Genomic DNA, 21223 nt, shown 5'->3' on the forward strand with positions numbered 1-21223 from the left:
TGGTAGGTTAGGTATATTAAATGAATTCTTAAAAACATTGAATTTATTTACTTATTTTTTAGAGGAGGGGAGGGAAAGAGGGAGAGAGAATCCCAAGCAGGCTCCACTCCCAGTGCAGAGCCCAATGTGGGGCTCAATTTCATGACCCCAAGATCATGACCTGAGCCAAAAATCAAGAACTGGACACCTAACTGAGTCACCCAGGCACCACTATTAAAATGCATTTTCAGCTTACAATATTTTCAACTCACAGAGGACTTATTGGGACATAACCCTATCATAAATTGAGGAAGATCTGTAATTTATATACTGTAACATTCAACTGTTGTAAAGCATATAATTCCAAACGACCTTTTAAGGTAGCAAGTTGCCTGTCATTGAAAATATTTGAGTAGAAGAAGCTGGAAAATTTCCCAGTCAAGGATATAGTAGAAGAATGTTCTGCTTCCATCTCTAGGAAAGTTGATTTTAAGTAATGCAAAAATGGTTTCAGTACCCCCAGAGTGTGCTGAGCAGCTAGCTGTTCACTTCAGTGTTTTAAACTTTGATGGATACATGAAAAAGGAAGGGCCCCGAAGACATTGGTTGTGCTTGTCATCTTCACTTTGCCTGTGCACTAGAATTGCAGAGGAGCTTTTTTAAAATTTATTTATTTTAAAGATTTATGTATTTGTTTTTAGAGACAGAACATGGCGGAGAGGGATAGAGGAAGAGGAGCTTTAAGCTGACTCTGTGCTGAATGTAGAGCCCAACACGGGACTCGATCTCACCACCCTGAGATCGTGACCTGAGCCAAAACCAAGAGTCAGATGCTCAACCAACTGTACACCCAGGCCCCCCTGCAGAGGAGCTTTTAAACACTTCTGGTGTTTGAAATATGATATGAGAAAAAAAATAAAATAATAAAATAAAATATGATATGAGGGCTACACACCCAGGGCCAGCTTAGCACTTCTGCAATTGGGCCCCCCCCAATGACCAAACTTTAGAGGCTCCATCACATTATTCTAGGACATAGCTGTGCTAAAAACTGCTTTCTTCAGCTGAGGAGAGGTTCAAGTGCACTTAAGAAGGTTATGGAGGGTCAAAGACCCAAACTAGCCCCGTCCTGCCAACAGCCACAGCTCCTACCTATTGTTTTTTCTCTGAGTTGTTTCTCTGAGCCCTGTTGGTGACTCAGCCCCATCTTAGTGACTTCTAGTTTGGCAGCCGCTGCTGCTGCTGTGGTCCTAAGTCCGGCTCTTTCAAGATGTCCGAGGCACCCTTGGTGGTTTAACCAGAGATGGCTCGTCTCATGACCTTTCTTTCAATCAGATGAGCTTTTGTTTGTCTCTAACTCACATCCACCAGACATTTCTGCAGAGTTCAAGGATAGAAAAGACCTTGAGAAAAGAATAAGTGTGAATTCCATATCCAGATCTGGTCAGTGTTCCTGCTTTCAGAACAATGATTTTATCCACATTTGAAAGTTCTGTGTCTCTTTTCCAGAGGTACGGGTCACTGCATATATGCCTACATCAGAAGATCAGTGCTTTCTCTTTTTATCTTTCATATAGAGCTTGTATAGTTAACTGATTGTAATGTGGTCCAGTGAAAATCTAGCCTGGAGCCAGAAGGTGCCAGAACTGGTGGCCTGGGGGAGCCTATAAAACCCTTCTGAACCTCAGTTTCTTTGTAAAATGAGACTAACAATTCCTGCCTAAGTGTCACTTTAAGAATCCAGTTAGAGGATGTGTGTGATGCCTTACAACGGTGCATGTGTTGCACTCTTACTGTGTGCCAGGTGCTGTTACTCATCCTTGGGGAAACAGACATGAATAAGTAATGATCCCTGCCCTGGAGAATCATACAGCTCAGTAAAGAAGATAGATTCAAAGCCAGGTAATTGTAAAAGGGTGTGGAGATGCCAAAATGCACAGGATACTCTTGAGAGCCTTAAAGAAGGATCAGAAGGAGTAGGTTACCGGCAAAGAGATTTCGGGGAAGGCTTCTCACAGGTACTGATGGGCAACAAAGGGGAAGTCAGGGTGAGTCCGAGAAAGCTGGATATTCCCAGCAGAGGGAACAGAGTGGCAGAGGCATTGGGACCATGAAGGGGGATGTTGTGATGCTAATGCTTATAAGTGTTTTATTTCAGGTCTCACATGCTTTCCCTTGGGAGAAATGACCTTTTTATTAAGTAGAGTGCTTTGAGAGGGTTCAAAAGAAGAAAAAACGCTTAATACATAGTCATCTATTTTCCTCTCCATTTGTCCGATTTTGTGTAGGTATTTGGGAGATGGTACGGGAATGAGGCTCCGTGATTCATGTATATCATCAAAACCCCAAGATTAAAAAGACCACTTTGCCTGGGTCAGGTGTCATATATTTGTTGAATGCTTGAGGTGGTCATTGAAGCATCGTGGTACTTACAGAAAGTCTCTCTCAGAGGAAGGAGGCGGACTTTTATAAAGAAAGCTTTGATAGCTCAGGGGGTCTGAATTGTAATTAAGCCGAGTGCTGGTCCACAAGCCATGCAGAGCACTTAGCAGGAGCATCACTTGAGCCTCACAGCAATTTTCTGTGTCTGCCTCAGTTTTTATAGCCGGCAAAACCACAACAGTATCCCTTTCAAGACTGTTCTTAAAGCAGCCGCCTCGTTTGGTTCACGTGTCCTGTCCTCATCCTGTACCCTTCCCAGTTGTACTCCCCCAGGAATCAGGAAACCACAAAGCCGTGTATCCTGCAGTGATTTCATTTCTTCTGCAATGACCAGCGGAGGCAGCAGGGGCCCTGGGAGTGTAAATGGTGCATAATTCCTGTGCTGTGTGCTTCCATGCCGTCAGTTGTCAAGCCTAGGCCTGACACAGCCAGACTTCCTCCTGGCCAGGAAACAGATTGTGCCTATGCATTTCTAGTCCAGCGAATCCTAGCAGAAGGGCAGATGGTCTCATCAAAAAAATGTGACAACCAGGGGCCTAATCTCTCTTGCCTCTTCTGTTGACTCTGACCATGTGTGGTGTTGAGGAAGGGGGAGACTATGGGCTTTTTCATGGCTCCTCAGGTTCTGAGCTGCCTGTCTGAGCCCTGATGCTCTGTGCCCTATGAGTGTACAGAAGAGGGGATGTGTAAGTGAGGAGGGCTCCCAGGAGGCAGCAGGAGACCCAGATTCCAGCTCTCACTCTGCCTCACACTGGCAGCTTTGGCCTTGAATAAGTTGTCATCGATGGGTTATAACTTCTTTCCCATAAAAGGAAGACATTCTCTGCAGTTCTCTCTAGATCGAAGCTGGCAGGAATCGAAGTCACAAACCTCACTCTAACTGCATCGTTGCCTGATTTCCAGCTGTCGTCTCGTTCTTCTCCACCTACTTGCCCTTGCCCTACTCTGTTCTTTCATGCCTGGCTTTCAATGTCTGGAGGGATCCTTTGGTGCCCAAGTAGGGCTAGATTGCCAGGTAGGCAGGTGAAACATGCATTTAGGGCACCTGCAAAGCAAAGACACCATTAGAAAATGTCTTTAAAAGAATTTTGGTATTCACTGCTTTAAAAAAAATCAAAGTGGCCATCATGGGGGAAGAGTGGACTTTTGCTGGACTTCCTTATTATTTTATGGTTTGTCATTTAAATTCTATTTGGGGGAGGGGAGATGACACCTGGGTGGCTCAGCAGTTGAGTGTCTGCCTTTGGCTCAGGGCGTGACCCTGGAGTTCCAGGATCCAGAACCACATCAGGTTCCCTGTGAGGAGCCTGCTTCTCCCTCTGCCTGTGTTTCTGCCTCTCTCTCTGTCTCTCATGAATGAATAAATAAAATCTTTTTAAAAAAATAAATAAATTCTATTTGGGGGAACTCTATAATCTTTTTAGTATTTTGATTATTCAGACATTATTCCTTTGGGGACAAAAATGAATATGCAAATTTCCATTGTGCTTAATGTAAAAAAAGTGCAAACATGGTCATAAAATTTAAATTTTATACAATTTTTTATTTTTTTATTTTTTAAAGATTGTATTTATTTATTCATGATAGACATAGAGAGAGAGAGAGAGAGAGAGAGGTAAAGACAGGCAGAGGGAGAAGCAGGCTCCATGCAGGGAGCCTGACATGGGACTCCATCCCGGGTCTCCAGGATCATGCCCTGGGCCGAAGGTGGCGCCAAATCGCTGAGCCACCCAGGGATCCCCAGAATTAACTGAGCCCCAGATACATTTGGTTACTGCTGAATCAGACACAAGCATGTGTGGAGGAATAAACTGACAGCCTGAAATGTCCTAACACTGTTTTCCTTCCTTTGCCACCTTGAGATCCATGGAGATCACGGCTGCTACTTAAGTTCCTTTCTTTTTGATAAAACCTAGTTAAGTTATTTCAAATTGCAGTCTGATAGTCTGACTATCAGATCGTGGTACTCGATCCCGGGACTCTAGGATCGTGCCCTGGGCCAAAGGCAGACGCTAAACCACTGAGCCACCCAGGGATCCCCTAAATTTTATACAATTTTTTTTTAAGAAAAGGGTCACTAAAGACTTAATCTCCTACCTCTCAACTTCTGGGACTCAGCCTTTTCACGAAAGCCTCCAAGACGTAAAGGCAAGCGTGCTGTTTTGCTCCGTGCCCTTTTGTCTGCACTAGCCACGTGTGCACTTATTTTAATATCATAACATGTATCTCTATAGCACTGGCTCACCAAAGCCTCCCATTGGACTGTGTACTTTCCAGTTGAAAATGTCCATGGTGGGGGTTAGGCCTTGGGACAGAGCTAGGCCAGGAAGAGAGATGCAAGAGTATGAGCCAGTTCTTCCAGAATTTACAGTCCTCCTTCCAGAATTTACAGTCAGATTGAGACAGTCGTTATTCTCCAGAACGATTACATGCAAAAAGTAGCCATAAAAATGTGAAGGAGTGCTATAGGAGCTTAGAGGCAGAGCCGTTTCTGGGAGATGCTCCCTGCCGCGGGGACCTTGAGGGAAGGTGGTGGAGGGTTTTGTCATATTAACAAAATGTGCATATCTGACTAGCCTGTTACTTTCTTTCTAAGTTCTAAATCCCATGATTGTGAACTGTTGGCTGCTACCCCTTCTCCAAGCTGCCCCAAACTAGTTTCTTCCAGACTCACGCACTCTGTCCCTGTTCCTCGGTATCTCTCCTGCCCTGGCTTTGGTCCTTTGAGCCTGCCCCTTCTGATAAGCCACTGGAGCCACTGAAAAGAAGAGTCCAGTGGAGTGCCCTGGGACCACAGACTACGAGGGCCTTTTTTTTTTTTCTAGCAGACTCTCCATGTGGTTGCCTGGGGGGCTTACATGGTCCCCCGGTCCTTGTTTTCACCACAGTCTAGTTAAGTGCATGTCCTCATTGTCCTTGTCGCCATCATTACCATCATCATCAAAGTAAGATGTATGGAGTGCTCATGATGTGCTGGGTGCCACACGTACAGGTTCCTAGCCTCAGCCCAACCTCAGATGAGTGCTGTTTTTTCCATCTTACTGATGAGGAAAGGGAGGGACAGAAACGTGAAGTAAGCAGCCTGAAGATCAAACTGCTAACGAATGGCAGAGCCAGAATTCTTAAGCCAGTGGTGGGATTTTCTGATCCCTGCTCTTAACCATGACACTGTATCATGCGTCCCAAGGAAGAGGGGCTGGGGAGGTCTGGTGGGCTGGAAACAGCATGGGGTAAGTGGTAGCGCCTTGTGTTTGAAGAGAGGAAGAACTGATTCTGAGTTTTCTTTCTGGCAAGTTGAAGGTGTTTTAAATTGTTGACAAGAAAATGCTTCCTCTTAAATATATTAGATAGTATCTTTTCTCTGTAGTGCCACCTTTCTTCATTCTCCTCCTCGTGTTTTTTGTTTTTTGTTTTTTTTTTGCCCGGTATTTGATCAAAATAAAATTGTCTGATAGGGATGCCTTTTCAATGAGCTCCACAGTATCACATTACCAAGTGTAATTTCCACTCAGGTGACACCGTTCTCACCGCTGAGGGAAATGGCAGGATTAGCCAGAAAGGCTGGTATTAGGTATCTTACCTCTTCCTCTTCAAGCAAGCATAGTCACACACACTGAAATGTGTCTTTTCACCATTCTGGTGGTGTTGGTTGACTTTTTACTTTAAAAAAGAGGGTTTCCTTCTAAAAGTTAAACACATTGTTTCTTCTGCTTCTTTAGCACTACTGACTTTTGGGTGTGTTTGCTGATATTTGTAATAGTGGTGATAACCATGACTCATCAAAAGCAGTTTCTTACTTTATGAACCTTTCAATCTGCTTCTTCCCTTGAATGGAGTTCTGAAGACTAATTTGATGCCTCAGATTGAGCCCAGAAATTTCATAGTTGCCTCTGCACTGATGTCTTCCAAAACATAAGTGTACTATTAAGATCATCTTAGGAACTCTGGTATCTAACAACCACTAGTCATTTATTTAGTGGCTCGGGAGGCTCCAGTTACTCATTATTTCTGACCCTAAGAGTAATGATCATCCTGGAATTTCCAGTTTAGCTTGAGACCACCCAGTTTCCCCCTTCTCAGGACTCAAGCCTGTGGCTGTTTTTTTAAGGACAAACCAGAGAAGGCGGGGTCTTGAGAATTAAAGTGAGGGGACAGGATGAAAACAGAAGAGAGAAGTGTCTTTTGGAGCATTCTGGAAGAGCTCTCTTATCTTCCTCCCATGCTTCCTTCGAATCCAAAAGCATCTCACCCTTAGCTTGGCTCCTCCAAGAGTCCCCAGGCTCAGCTGCGGTTTTCATCACAGCTGTAATGACCATCTGACCACTGGGGAATTCAAGGAAGTTGGACCCTCGGCTTCTCTTTGGAGTTAATGGAGCATCCTATAATTTAACAGATGTGAAACTGTTTTTAGAGATATCAGCTTCCCACTGATCTGGTTCCTGGGCTGTGTCTTTGTGGATCAGGGCTAGGGAAGGGAAGGAAGGAAATAAAATGAAATGAGTTCTCTCACTTTTCTTCCTTAAAAGGACTGAGAAGGAATACAGAAGGTCAGGGGAATTTGACCTCAGTGAGCTAGCTTCTCTTCTGTTGGCTCCAGGTTACTTTTGGCTTCTGCTGCCCAGGTCTCTGGAAAACTGCAGGCGAGGGCATAGACACCTTAGCATCCCAGTTCCAGCATCATGACTTCACAGAAAGCACTGGGCTTTTACAACCATCAGAAGACTTGGGTTTGAGTCTCAGTGCCACCACTATTAATTGGCTGAGTAGTCTTAGGCAGAGAGGTGAACCACTCAAGCACAGTTTTCTCCCTTAGTTGGAGATTGATAATAACACTTATTTTACAGGGTAGTTGTGGAGATAAATTTGAAAAATGAGATGTGTTAAATCACTTTGTTAGCTATATAGTATCTTTGCTTGTTACGATTCTAGAAATTATGCCAAAGGTTAAGTTTTCACCTTTGTCATTTGGCTTGCAAAATACTCGGAAGAAAAGTGTGCAGGTGGTTCATGCTCCTCATAGGTCAGAAACCTATTCCCATGTGCTAAGTCATCAATAATATTTTTGATAGAGCTGTTTCTCTTTTGAATATATTTTAGACGAATTGTTTCCCTCTAAGATTTCACAAAAAAATTGGTACCATGTTTGGGTCTACCTCCCCAAGAAACTGGTGGGGAGGGATATGGTCACAGAGCCACCCATGAACAAATAAGACCAGATAGATGCTTTTCATTTCCTTCTCACCACAATTTTATACATATATCTGCAATAAATAGTTGCTAGAAACTATGCAATAGACAAAGCAAGGTGACCTACCTACTCTTGAGGTTTGAGGGGGGGCCCAGAAATAACCCCTCCTCCCTTGCCCAGATTAAAAAGCTCTTGAGAAAGATAAAGGAGTCAGGCTGATGGACAGCAAGATCCCATCTTTATTACTGAAAATACTTTTTGGAGAATGTGGCTTTGGGTCTGCAGCCAAGTGGGCCTTCTGAAATTTCATCCTTGATTTAGATAAACTACCCACTCTTTCCCCGGCATAGCAGGACAGCGGAAGCTGGCAGCCAGGAGGTATAGCCTCCTACCAGCCAGCAGGAGTCCAGAATGCATCATCTCTATAGGCAGGCAGATCCCAAAGGGAAGAAAGAAGAAGAAGAAAGAGAAGAGGCTAGATCTGTTATTGTGGGGAATTTTGTCCAGGTGATAACATGAGGAGAGCAAATAAAAGTCCTCTTATGACACCTGCTGTGGCCTCTCCAAGGGTAGATCAGACCTGGCCCTGCTCACCAGGGACATTTGATGAGGAAGGGAGATAAGACATCTGTCCGTGTGATTGAACTTGAGATTGCTCTTCTTTGTGCTTCTTCACCCTTTAGCTAAAGCTTTAAATTTGGAGTAGGAGCACATTTTATGTGGCCTACTGAGGAGGTGTTTTAACTGGCCCCCACGCCTTTTTACTTCTGATGCCTTCCTATATCCGAAGCTGCTTTCAAGCACCACTTTTAGGCTTTAAAAAAAATAATTCTTATTTGACGAAAAAAATAACGAAAGGACTAATTCCTTTTCCTAAGGAGCCAAACAGTATTGCCTTACATACATCTGGTGGTGCATATACCTTAGCCCAGAGGTGATTAAGCAGGATACAGAGTACCTTGTTTGGCAACACTCAGCTCACATAGAAGCAAGTGCATTGCAGCTGTTGAAGAGTAGAAAAAAAGTAGGCCTTGAAAGGAATTCTACTATTTTTATTTTTATTAGCACCATTAATTTCATAGCTTTGGAAATTGGTTTGTAGCACTTCACTGATAGAACCCCATAATCCCACCTCTCACCCACCTTCTCTTTTCTACTTTCCCCAACTTCTGTGTGTTTTTAAAGAATAGAATTTTGTAGAATTTATGGTAGACCATGACCTTTTTGTTAATGTGTTCTCAGCCAAACTTTGAGAGCTGGTTATCAACCAGGACCCGAGGCTGGCTTTCTTCAGGAAAACCTCCCCCTGTGTCGTGCCAAGCTTTGTTACCACTCCATGTTGTTCTCATATGGGCTCTGGAGTAAGACCAATCCGTGCCTGTGCATTTGTAGTAGCCACTGGATAAGAACCAGAATAATGAGTCCAGAAGTAAAGGGTCACAGCTCTAACCTGCTGAGTCATCTCAGCTCAGCCTTGCTGGCAAGAGTCCCCAAGCTGCATTTACTTTGCTTTACTTACTGTATTTTAGCCTGTCAGAGGCTCTTTCACAGATGAGGAGGGGAAGCTTATGTAGAAAGGGATAGGTCTTGGTGGAGCCCAGGAATCTGGGTTTGTAATGTATACCCCAATTCATCTTGATTCTGGTGTTGCTTTAGAAAAAAAAAATGCAAAAGAATGGGTCACTCAGTCTCCTCCATGCAAACCTGTCAGCATTTATTCGTGCAGAGAGGCTATTGTGAGTTGCCAGCAAAGGGTCCCGAAGGGCTTCTTGGCCATCCTTCAGGTGCTGGGCTTCCTGTGTTCTCCCATGCTTCTACACACCAATGCCAGCGGCCTTCACTTCATTTTATTGCTAAGTGGCAGGGATGTGCATGAACAAGAAAAATAAATACCAGAGAACTGACAAGTGCTACATGAAATTTTGTTTTGGAACTTGAAAGCTAAACACTCCGAGGCCAAAAAACATATATTTTTACTTCTTTTCTTTTCCGTGCCCTGGCCTGAGGTAACCTTTGCTTCAATTTACACCATCCCACTAAAAATTTTTATTACTCTTTCCTAAACTTTTTTTCTTCTGCTTATTTTCAACTGTCTAAGTCTTTTCCAGCTTTGAATGAGTCTCTACTCTTTTAAGATCACTTTTTCTCCTGAACAATTGAATCGTTAAAAGTGAGCATGACATAGATTCATGCCCATTATATAGAGGTGTGGGGGAGGGGGAAATGGTAGGGCTCTGCAGGATTGGTCATTAAATGTTAAAACAGCAAAGGATCTTAGATATTTTAAACTCCAGGGGCATGTTTTTTTCTACAGAACTCAAACTTATGACTTAAAGTGTACTAAACTCATATTATTATTCGTCATCACACGATTGCCGTTTCCTTTTTTTTTTTTTTTTTTAAGATTTTATTTATTTATTCATGAGAGACACAGAGAAAGAGAGGCAGAGACACAGGCAGAGGGAAAAGCAGGCTCCATGCAGAAGCCTGTTGTGGGACTCAATCCCCAGACTCCAGGATCACGCCCTGGGCCGAAGGCAGGCACTAAATCGCTGAGCCACCCAGGGATCCCAATTGCCCTGTTTCTAAATTCCAAGTACTTTATGGGTGGGAACTTTGATTCATCTCCAGAATGTGGTCTAGATCCCAGAGAGGTACCAAATGAATGCTTGCTCGATAGGGTGGCTCGAATAATTTATTTTTTAAAATATCTGTTGCATACTTTTTGTATACCAAGCAATTAGAATCTGTCATATGACAAATATACAAAGATCAATAAGGCATAGTTTCTGCTCTGGAATAACTAACACTCTGTTGCGTAAACAAACGCTTATATCTTAATGATTACCCTAATGAACAGTGAACCAAGTAGTGTGGGGACTCAGCTAATCTGAGCAGCTGACTGCCTTGGGGTGAAGATGGGAGGCAGATGGCTTTTGTGGAAGGATATATTTGACTTTGGATTTTAAGTGTAAACTGAATTTTTTTCTTTTTTTTTTTATTCATGAGAGACAGAGCAGGGGCAGAGACACAGGCAGAGGGAGAAGCAGGCCCCATGCCGGGAGCCTGATGTGGGACTTGATCCTGGGACTCCAGGATCATGCCCTGGGCCAAAGGCAGGCACTAAACTGCTGATCCACCCAGATGTCCCAATGTGAACTGAGTCTTAAATTTTTATGTCAAGAAGGAAGAGCCAATCTAATACAGTGTTACTGTTTTGCAGATAGAGAACCTAAGGCTAGGATCCAAAAGCTATTCCGTGCCAGAACTAGAATCCTACGAGAACTTTCCTGTTGCTTCCAGAAATAGAACTTGGGGCACCCAAAGAATTGACTGTTTGGGGAAAATGGGATCAACTCTGAGTATCGTTTCTCCTAGAACAACTGGGTATGTTAGAGTCACCTTTATCGTGAAGCTATCTTAGAAGGATTGATTAACTGTTAAACTCTCTTTTGTATGAGCCTCAGGTCCTGGTACATAAATTAGTTACATTATTTTAATATTTTATTACAAAACAGTAAAAGGCAGGGCAGTCTGGAAACTTGCTAGTTGGAATAGTGTGTGGCCCTGAAGTAATCTAGGAATTGTAAATCATTGCACCAAACATAATAGAATGTCACACAGTATAATTAATTAGGCAGATAAAAGAAAGGATGAACGAATTTTATTCATCTATTTTCTGAGCATACTCCTGGTACATAAGTGAAACTGAATAAAGGGCACTGAATTATTTGAATGTTGAATGCTATCTTAAACCTTTTCTATAAAATTATTAAGATTTCACTGTATTTTTTGTTTTCAATTAATTCTGATTATAAAAATTGGTTAATTGAGAAAGCAGCCTTTTGACCTAATTGGTGTACATAAAATTTCTGTTCCTGTAAGGTTTATTCCTAACTTTTTGACCATATGTCCACAGAGCATTTTTAAATTCATTTTATATCATTTGTAATTCTTGATTAGTAGAATTAAGTAGATTCACTTAGTACCCTCATTAAGAAACATTTGAATGCCTTCCTTATATGTCTCTAAAATGATTACCTGGACAACCTACAAAAAAGTGTGTGTGCTTGTGTATTTAGGTTTAGTTTTGCTTCCTTGTCTATCAGCTTTTTTGTTTTAAGATTTTCTTTCTTTATTTAAGAATGAGGGGTGGTAGGGAAGAGGGTCAGAGGTAGGGAGAGAAGAGAATCTCAAGGAGACTGTGCTGAGCACTGAGCCCACCATGGGACTTCATCTCATGACCCTAAGATCATGACCTGAGCTGAAATCAAGAGTCAAATGCCCAACTGACTGAGGCACCCAGGCACCCTCTGGTTTATCAGTTTTTAGTTCTGTGACTTTACAGAATGTTACCTAACATTTCTTAGCTTTTTTTTTCCCACCTATAAAATTAGGGAAATAATTTTCCTCAGTTTGCCTCAAGAAGCTGTATGAATTAAGTAGTCTTCATAAAACCCCTCCTCAAATGTGCCTAACACATACTTGAATCTGAGTAAATTATAGCTTGAAGTATTTTGCTGCTTTTCCTATGGATATATTATAATGCATTAAATAGAGTCACAAAACAAATCTGTTTTGTATTGAGAAAAAGTATCCTATTCTTTCCCAGAACATAACAGTATGATAAATATCCTGCCTCTGTCTTTATTCTTTTGGGGTTCTAGTGACTTTTTTTTGTAACAGCAGGTTTTAATGATTAATTTTGAGGCCTGAACCTAAGCATTATTGACTAAGATGAAAACCACAGGTCCCAAGAGTCAGTAAGTATTGATGTTGGTTGAGAGCCAATGGGATAATGATGTTTTATATATTAAATATTAAATGCAGAATCTTCTGGTTTGGTGAGTGTTGCTAATGCTGCCAATTAAAACATGACAGTTTGATTTATAGAGGTTTAATTTTATCTGCATACAATCCGTTCCAGCAGATGGTTACTATATAATAATGATAAAATACTGTTACCAGTCCAAGTAATTTCTTGAAATTCTGTGTGAATTCAGAGAGAAAAATGAAAAAAAAGTTGTTATTTAAATGCTTATATTTTTCAGTGGGTGGCTAAATTTGCGTATTTAATCTTGCTTTGAATGTTTATGTTTTAAAGGTACTATAAATGATGTCTTAAATATAAAACTAAGTAGAAAAAAAAATTTTGTGGGAATATAGGCATCCTTCCTCTTTCATTTTCTTCTTTTCCATAATTCCAAAACATCATTCAAAACTCCCACGTAGTTGCTTTAAAGGTGTACAGTTTTCTGAAGCGCAATCATTTCTGTCACCATAAACCTGTATTGCCTCTGTTAGTTTCATATCTGCGACTGGAAATAGGGTTTTAAAATCATGCTTAAGCAGGATTTGAGGGGAATGTATTTCTGAAGCAGATAACCAATATTTCATTATTGATTAATTGAACTTTCCATAAATTTCTGGAAAATGAAATTTGTGGATTGAGACTAAATTGGAAACTTTCAGGCTTAAGAGAGTATCTGTAGAAGAGCAGTCCAAAAATGCCAGTTATTATACTTTTGCATATGTCCTGACAGTAGCTAACTCAGCCTTTATCGTGTGCAAGAACTGCTCTAAGTATGTGTATATAGTACTTTTGTTTTTCTAGTTTTTATTTTTATTTTTTTTTAAAGATTTTATTTATTTATTCATGAGAGACAGAGAGAAAAAGAGGCAGAGACACAGGCAGAGGGAGAAGGAGGCTCCATGCAGGGATCTTGATGTGGGACTTGATCCCAGGACTCCAGGATCACACCCTGGGCTGAAGGCAGATGCTAAACTGCTGAGCTACCAGGGATCCCCTGTTTTTCTAGTTTTTAAAAAAAATTAATTTCAGTTAACATACAATATATTATATGTTATATGTTTCAGAGGTGTAAAGGTCAGTGATTCATCAGTTGTATGTAATATCCCATGCTCATTATATCACGTGCCCTCCTTAATGTTCATCACCCAGTTTCCCTGTCCCCCTACTTCTCTCCTCTCCAGCAACCCCCAGTTTGTTTCCTATGATTAAGAGTTTCTTAAGATTTCTCTCACTTTCTGATTTTGTCTTTTTAAATTTTTTTTCTTTGCTTTCTCTATGATCCTCTGTTAAGATGTGGTGTATATATATACATATATATACACACACGAATTCTATTTATCAAAAGGAATGAAATCTTGCCATTTGCAACAACATGAATGGAACTAGAGAATATTATGCTAAGTGAAATAAGTTTATCAGAGAAAGACAGTTATGTAATCTCACTCAAGTGGAATTTTAGAAATATATAGTAATTTTAATCTTCACAACAACCCTAGGAGGTAGGTGGTAGTATTACTATAACCACTGCCACTACCCCGCCCCACACCACTGCCGTTTCATAGATGAGGAATCTGAAGCACAAAGAGACTAAATAACTTCGCTAGTTACACAGCTGGTAACTAATCAAGAGTTTAACCCAGATAATCTGGCTCTAGGGTCTAAGTCTCATAATTAGTACAAATAGGGTTAACTATAGGCCCAGTTCCCACAGACTTACACAGACTTCAAGTATGATTTGTATTTGAGTAATATTCTGAAGAATCGTATTGCTCAGAGATTTCTAAAGTACACTTTTCTAGCACATAAGATGCCTACATTACTTTTTAAATGATGTGTTGGGGGATGCCTGGGTGGCTCAGTGGTTGAGCATTTGCCTTTGGCTCAGGGTATGATCCTGGGGTCCCAGGATTGAGTCCCATGTCGGGCTCCCTGCGTGGAGCCTGCTTCTCCCTCTGCCTATGTCTCTGCCTCTCTCTCTGTATGTCTCTTATAAATAAATAAAATCTTTAATAAATAAATAAATAAATAAGTGTTGGCTGCACAGGTGTATAAGAGACCTCATGCTGAGAATTGACATTGCCAATGATCTTGCTAAGCCTTAGTTTTCTGAGAGCTTCAGCCCCAAAAGAGACATTGATAAATGCAGAGTCTGATTTCCTTCTTTTCCCAGTTTACAAATGAGAGGAATTCTTCCATGAGTCCCCCAAAGTTAGTCATTTCCTGCTTTGTGATCCCAAAGGCACTTTGTTCAACTCCATATTTTAAGTAAATACCATTTTGCAATTAATCTGTTTATATGTCACTTGTTTCCATCCCCCACCCTTGCCTCCAAGTGAGTTCTTCAAGAGCTGGAACCAGGTCTAATTTTATTTTTGTCTCCCACCAGCCTGGTGACAGATGGATGAATCATGTTGCCTGGAGAGGTTAAGGGACTTGCCCAGAGTAGCAGACCTGAAATGTGAACAGCTTTCATAACTCCCAGCCTGGTACTTATCTCTCATGTACTGCCAGAAATGTTTTCAAATGACTTGGATGCTGCTAAGGAGTTAAGACACAGTTTTCCTATTATGCTCTTCTAGACGAGCTCATTTATAAAACAGTACTAATAATAGTGTTGGTGTTGATGCTGCCGCCGCCGCCACCACCTAAACTGCTAGATCATTTTGAGGATCAAACGAAAAGATAATATTTGTGAAAGCTTCGGAACTGGTAAAACCCCTTCTGCAAAGATATATGTCGCTATTACTCTGGGTGTTATGACTTAATGTGTGATTTGCAAGGTACTTTGGCGTTCATCATCTCATTGACTGCCCATTACAGCCATGCGAAAGGATGTCTTGTTGCCATTGCACAGATGAGAGAACTGAACCTGAGAGAAGTGCAGGACGTCAGCTACAGTCACTAAAGTGGCTGAAGGAAGCGGAGCCCAGCTCTCCTGCTCTTTCCGACACCAGCCACCAGAACTAGGCTGCGGGGTCCTTCAGGGAGGGAGCCCTTGGAGAGAGACCTGCGGGGGAGGTGGGAGCTGGGCTTTCCCAGGACGGGGGCCCTTACCTGTGTGTGTTCCAGGTCTAGTCAGATTTTTTATTTTGTCAAGATGTAGGTCCTGGGCATGGAAAGCTTCCAAAGATAAAGTGAGCAGTTTGATTTTGAAGTGACCAGCCAGAGTTCTGATAGGGCAGCAGCATGTGGCTGTGGGTCCCGGCAGGAGGAGGCTGGCCCTCCATGGCTTTTGTCTCGATGGGGAGTTCCTTACCAGGACTCTCAGAGGAAATGAAGGATGATAAATCCAGCTGCTGCTTCCTGTTTCTATAATTCTAAGATTTATTTTTTTAAAGGGTAGAATGCTTTATTTTTAAACCAGTGGAAAATACCCTCAACCTGTTCCTTGTTACTAGTATTTCCTTAAAAACTAGATGTAGTCACTTGGGCTTTAATGGGTATGTATGTGTGTGTGTTTGAAATTCTCATATTGCTGCCTGGTGTGTGTCTGTGTGTGTGTGAAATTCCCATGTTGCTGCTTTGTGTGTGTGTATGTGTATGTGTGTGTCTGTGAGTGTGTGAAATTCCCATGATGCTGCCTGGTGTGTGTGTGTGTGTGTGTGTGTGTGAAATTCCCATGATGCTGCCTCATGTGTGTGTGTGTGTGTGTGTCTGTGAGTGTGTGAAATTCCCATGTTGCTGCCTGGTGTGTGTGTGGGTGTGTGGGTGTGAAATTCCCATGTTCCTGCCTGGTGTGTGTGTGTATGTGTGTGTATGTGAAATTCCCATGATGCTGCCTAGTATATGTGTGTGTATGTGTGTGTCTGTGTGTGTGTGAAATTCCCATGTTGCTGCCTGATGTGTATGTGAAATTCCCATGATGCTGCCTGGTGTGTGTGTGTGTGTGTGTGTGTGTGTGTGAAATTCCCATGATGCTGCCTGGTATGTGTGTGAGTGTGTGAAATTCCCATGTTGCTGCTTGGTGTGTGTGTGGGTGGGTGTAAGTATGTGAAATTCCCATGATGCTGCCTGGTGTGTGTGTGTGTGTGTGTGTGTGTGTGAAATTCCCATGATGCTGCCTGGTATGTGTGTGAGTGTGTGAAATTCCCATGTTGCTGCTTGGTGTGTGTGTGGGTGGGTGTAAGTATGTGAAATTCCCATGATGCTGCCTGGTGTGTGTGTGTGTGTGTGTCTGTGAGTGTGTGAAATTCCCATGTTGCTGCTAGGGGTGTCTGTGTGTGTATGTGTGTGTGTGTGAAATTCCCATGATGCTGCCTGGTGTGTATGGGTGTGTCTGTGAGTGTATGAAATTCCCATGTTGCTGCCAGGGGTGTCTGTGTGTGTGTGTGTGTGTGTGTGTGTGTGAAATTCCCATGATGCTGCCTGGTGTGTATGCGTGTATCTGTGAGTGTGTGAAATTCTCATGTTGCTGCCAGGGGTGTCTGTGTGTGTGTGTGTGTGTGTGTGTGTGTGAGTGAAATTCCCGTGATGCTGCCTGGGCTGGCTCACTCTCTATTTTTCAACAGCAACAACAGAAAGAAAATCAATTAAGGCAGATTTTATTGGGCGGGAAGCTGAGATGGAGGATGGTCTCTGATTTGGAGGAGGTCTGTAATTTGTATCAGTGGTATTACATGTCTCAGTTATGTTTGTGCAACTCAAGTCTGGTTTTTCTTCTGCCTGTGACTGTGTTATTGGTGAATAAAAACCCACGTTATTTAAGAAACACACTACCTCCTCAGGTGCCGTAGTTTATGGAAAGTAGCCCTTAGGTATAGATTATTCGGATGTCACTTGCTGGGTTTGTGTTATCTTTGAATTAAAAGTAATAGGTAGGGGGCGCCTGGGTGGCTCAGTTGGTTAAGCGGCTGCCTTTGGCTCAGGTCATGATCGCAGGGTTCTGGGATCAAGCACCACACAGGGCTCTCTGCTCAGCGGGGAGCCTGCTTCTCCCTTTCCCTCTGCTGCTCCCCCTGCTTGTGCTTTCTCACTCTCACACACACACTCTCTCTCAAATAAACAAAATCTTTTTTTAAAAAAGCAATAGGTAGAAATATTTTCTCTAATACCAGTGTTTTTCATTGTCCAGTTTAAGAGTCTGAGAATGTTATAGGGATGCACCAATGGTGCATCTTTCCAGAAGCACCAGAGGCAATTTATTTGGCGAAATAGAATTATAAGAATATAGTAAATGCAGTCTCTCCCTGAGTAAGCAGGTTAGATCTGATGGAGTCCCGTAACCTTCCTGTAGTATTCCTACGGTCATAGCTACAGCAGTACTCTGTTCACACTGGGTAATCAGTACGTATTTTGCAACAAGAACTGGCTGGCCCAAGTGAGTTATTGGGAGTTATGTACTCTTTAAGAAGTACAGTTACAGTTTTAGTAAATGAATTCAGGAGAAAAGGGAAAGCTTCATAGGCTACATCTCAAGAAGGGTTTCCAGAGAATATTTTGTCTGTTAACCACTCCTTCTGAAGATCTGTAAAATTGTGAGACTGTCACACCTGTCGGAGCCTGTCCTGGTGAGTATGCTGCTGACGGTTACAGAGCTCTCCCCTTCCAATCTCAGCTGGCCACTGCCTCGTTGCAGCAGTTTCTTGGCTAGAAAATGAATCTGACACTATTTCTTTGTCTCCTAGCAGTTTGTAAGGATCAGATTAGTTGAAATCCATGCAGGTGCTGTTAAAAGCTGACATGATGATAAAGACACGAGGTAATCCTGTGATTAAATGGCCGTCAGGTTGTAAATTGTCATTTCACTTTTTAGACTTTGCTCCTTGTGTCCTGAGGCAGCCTTTGAACACCAGGGTTGTGTCTCCTTTACTTAGGCATCCATTCTAATAATGCATAAATTTGGGGGGAAATTTTTTTTAAAGATTTTATTTATTCATGAGAGACACAGAGAGAGGAAGAGACATAGAGGGAGAAGCAGGCTCCCTGCGGAGAACCCAACGTGGGACTTGATCCCAGGACCCCAGCACCGGAGGCAGATGCTCAACCGCTGAGGCACCCAGGCGCCCCTGGGGGGAAATTTTTAATTGAGTTGGAGCTAATTTCCAATTTAATAAAAGCTCATGGGGGCAGGTATGGGCTTGGTAGGAGTCAGTCAGATCTGGGTTTGAATCCAAGTCTACTGGAATTCAGCGGCGTGATCTTGGTCATCACAAAATTTCTAAACCTCAGTTTTTTTCTCCATAAAACTAGAACAGTAATGCCTCTGCTCAGAGCGGGGGATGTGACAATTTCTTGGGCTCAAGTGTGTGTTGATTCCTTATCAGGGGCAGTTTTCTTCCCGCCTCTTGTGTATACACAGCGGTGTCCACGTTCTGTGACGGTGGCTCCCAACCAAGCGTGTCACTCGCCCCCCACAGCTGCACACACCACCTCCTCCTCCTCACCCCATCTTCCTCTCCATACTGCAGCCAACGAAACAAGAAGTAAATCAAGCTGCTTTAGGTCACTACCACTCTCCTTAGGAATAATAAATATTTCTTTAACCACCTTCTTCCTTTCAGTGTAACCTGACTTGAGTTCTCTTAATGCTTGACCTTACCAGGGGGTGTCAGTGGGTGAGAGTGCCTGACACTGTTTAGATTACTTGAACTTACAGAGAGCTACTCCCTCATATGTCCATGTGCTGGGTTTTCTTTTCAACGTTATAGGATTTGTGGAATTTTTTTTTTTTTTTTTGCAAGTCACCTTTTTTTTTTTGTTTTCTCTTTTTCAACTTTCCCCAGAAAGGCCTCTTTTAAAGTTTTACAACTGGATAAGTAATATGTCAGATAGCAAGGTTAATGTTTACCGACTTAACTGAAGAGAAAAGCAAACAATATATGTCCAAACTCTGTTTAAGTATTTCTGTGGAGTTATGAACTCTTTAATCTTGATACTTGCATTTAGTCATAACAGCGTGCTGCATACTTGAACTGAGTTCCTTGTAGAAATGTGTTTACTGCATCTGTTTTAACTCGATGTTCCAAATAACAGACAGCCGTATAAAAAACACCTCTGTACCTTCTCACCCTGTTCTTTTTAACTTCTAACTCCCAGCTCCTTTCCCATCCTAAAAAGTAAACCCTTCCATCTAACTTCCTTCCCCTTTTTGCTGTCTCAGCCTTTTGTTTTTCTCCCCAGCCAACATTCGAGAAGCAAACATTCTCTTTCCCACTGACTCCTCACCCTCAGTGAGCCAGACTTCTTAATGGACAGTGCTTGGGCTGAGGTCTCCAGTGACCCTCAGCTGCCAGACCGAGCAGTCACTCTTTACTCCCTAACCTCCTTGACTTTCCCCCTTCGGCTTCCAGAGCACAGTTCTCCTCTTTCTCTGACCCCCTGTTCCTTTTCTCCCATTTGTTCCCTAAATGGTAGAGATCCCCAGGATTCTTTGACCTTTTTCTCCTTATGTACTCTCATCTTCCATATACTGATTAGTCACAAATGAGTAATTCTGTCCTGGATCCTTCCCCTGAGATTTAGGTCAAGTGACTCCTGGTAATCGCTACTTAAATGTATTACACACAGGTCCTAGGCTATTCAAGCTGAAAAACTAAATTTACCTGGAAGTCACCTTGACTAGTACAACTTTCATGCAAACTTGCCCTCCTCCAGTCTTTCCTGCCTCCAGTCCAACTTCCACACTCTGGAGAGGATTCTTTCTAAATTGGAGCGCTGATCCCATTGCCCGCCTCCCCGTTCAGACCCTTCAGGGGTTCCTTATTGCCCTTTTGCTAACTTGGATATGACAATGTCATGCTCTCCCTGAGCCCTACTCTTGGAAAAGCCTCCACTCTTTTGTGTTCTGGGAAACCACATAGAAGTACCCACAAATGAGTCAATCCAAATCTATTTCTGGATCCTTGTATTTAAGAGGCGTTTTTGAATAGTTCAAAATTTTATTAATTTGGGTACCAGCTAAACTGCTGTAACAGAGACTCCAAACAGAATGGCTTAAAAGGCATTTCCTTCTCATACAGCAGTCCAGATGTGAGCAGCATGCGCTTGGCAGGACTGCTCTGTTGTGCCTTCTGAGGCTGTGCCCGCTTCCCCGTTTGCCAGCTAGCAGGAGAAAGGAAAAAGGGAGGCCAGAGCAGGTAGGCTTGTCATTATGGAACTTACCAGGAAGTGAGCAATCACCTCTCACAGCCTCTCACAACCAGCTCAGTTACATGGCCATACCTGGTTGCAAGTAAGGCTAGGAAATAGGACTTCTCTCTGGGCAACAGTACATCCAGCTCAACTGAACGGTGACAGTAGCAGGTGTCTGTTACCAAAAAAGTAGAAAGGGAGAATGATGTTGATTAAAAGTCAAACTGGGGAGGAAAAGGATCTCAAACTGGGAGAAAATTGGTGATTTTTTTTTTAACCCATCTGAACCTACCCTGGAAGATTGAGCAATTGCCGTATGTAGTTCATAGGATTCAACACCTAGACTTTATTTCCTTCCCCATCCAAAAAAGTGTGTCATCCAGGGTTGAGGGCATATACATGGAAAGAGCAGTTTGTAGCTCTCATTCTCAACTAATGCTTTATGGTAAAAGTTTGGTGACAAGACACAGGAGCATATAGAGCACATAATCTCCCTCCAGACTTTTTGTCTCAGCACTTAGATTTTCACATTTGCTACCACTATTGGTAGCATTTCACCTCCATCTTCAGAGCATTTTCTGAAAGGTGATGTTGATATATTCTCCTTCTAAGGGAAATTATCACTCATCCTGCCCTTTTGTATTCTTTAGTCTCAGATGTGTAAACAGACAGCATCCGTCGATGTGTTGCATAATTTGGGTCAGTTTTTCAGCTGCTATGGTGTGACACAC

The 21223-nt window shown here is 42.4% G+C and overlaps 1 protein-coding gene across 10 annotated transcripts in view; it reads left to right on the top strand.

Annotated features, from left to right (window-relative positions):
- LRRC8D (leucine rich repeat containing 8 VRAC subunit D) overlaps positions 1 to 21223 on the top strand; it is a 113447-nt gene that overhangs the window by 74389 nt on the left and 17835 nt on the right. The window contains exon 1 of one of the 10 annotated variants that reach the window (XM_077905356.1): positions 10976 to 10996. The exons of 8 other annotated variants lie outside the window; for them this stretch is intronic. The gene's annotated coding sequence lies outside the window, so the exon portion shown is untranslated. Of the gene's footprint in view, positions 1 to 10975; positions 10997 to 14990; positions 15132 to 21223 lie in introns of those variants that run through there. One more of the 10 variants, XM_077905355.1, reaches the window with a different exon arrangement.

Source organism: Canis aureus, chromosome 8, assembly GCF_053574225.1.
Source record: "Canis aureus isolate CA01 chromosome 8, VMU_Caureus_v.1.0, whole genome shotgun sequence".
Taxonomy (NCBI): Eukaryota; Metazoa; Chordata; class Mammalia; order Carnivora; family Canidae; genus Canis; species Canis aureus.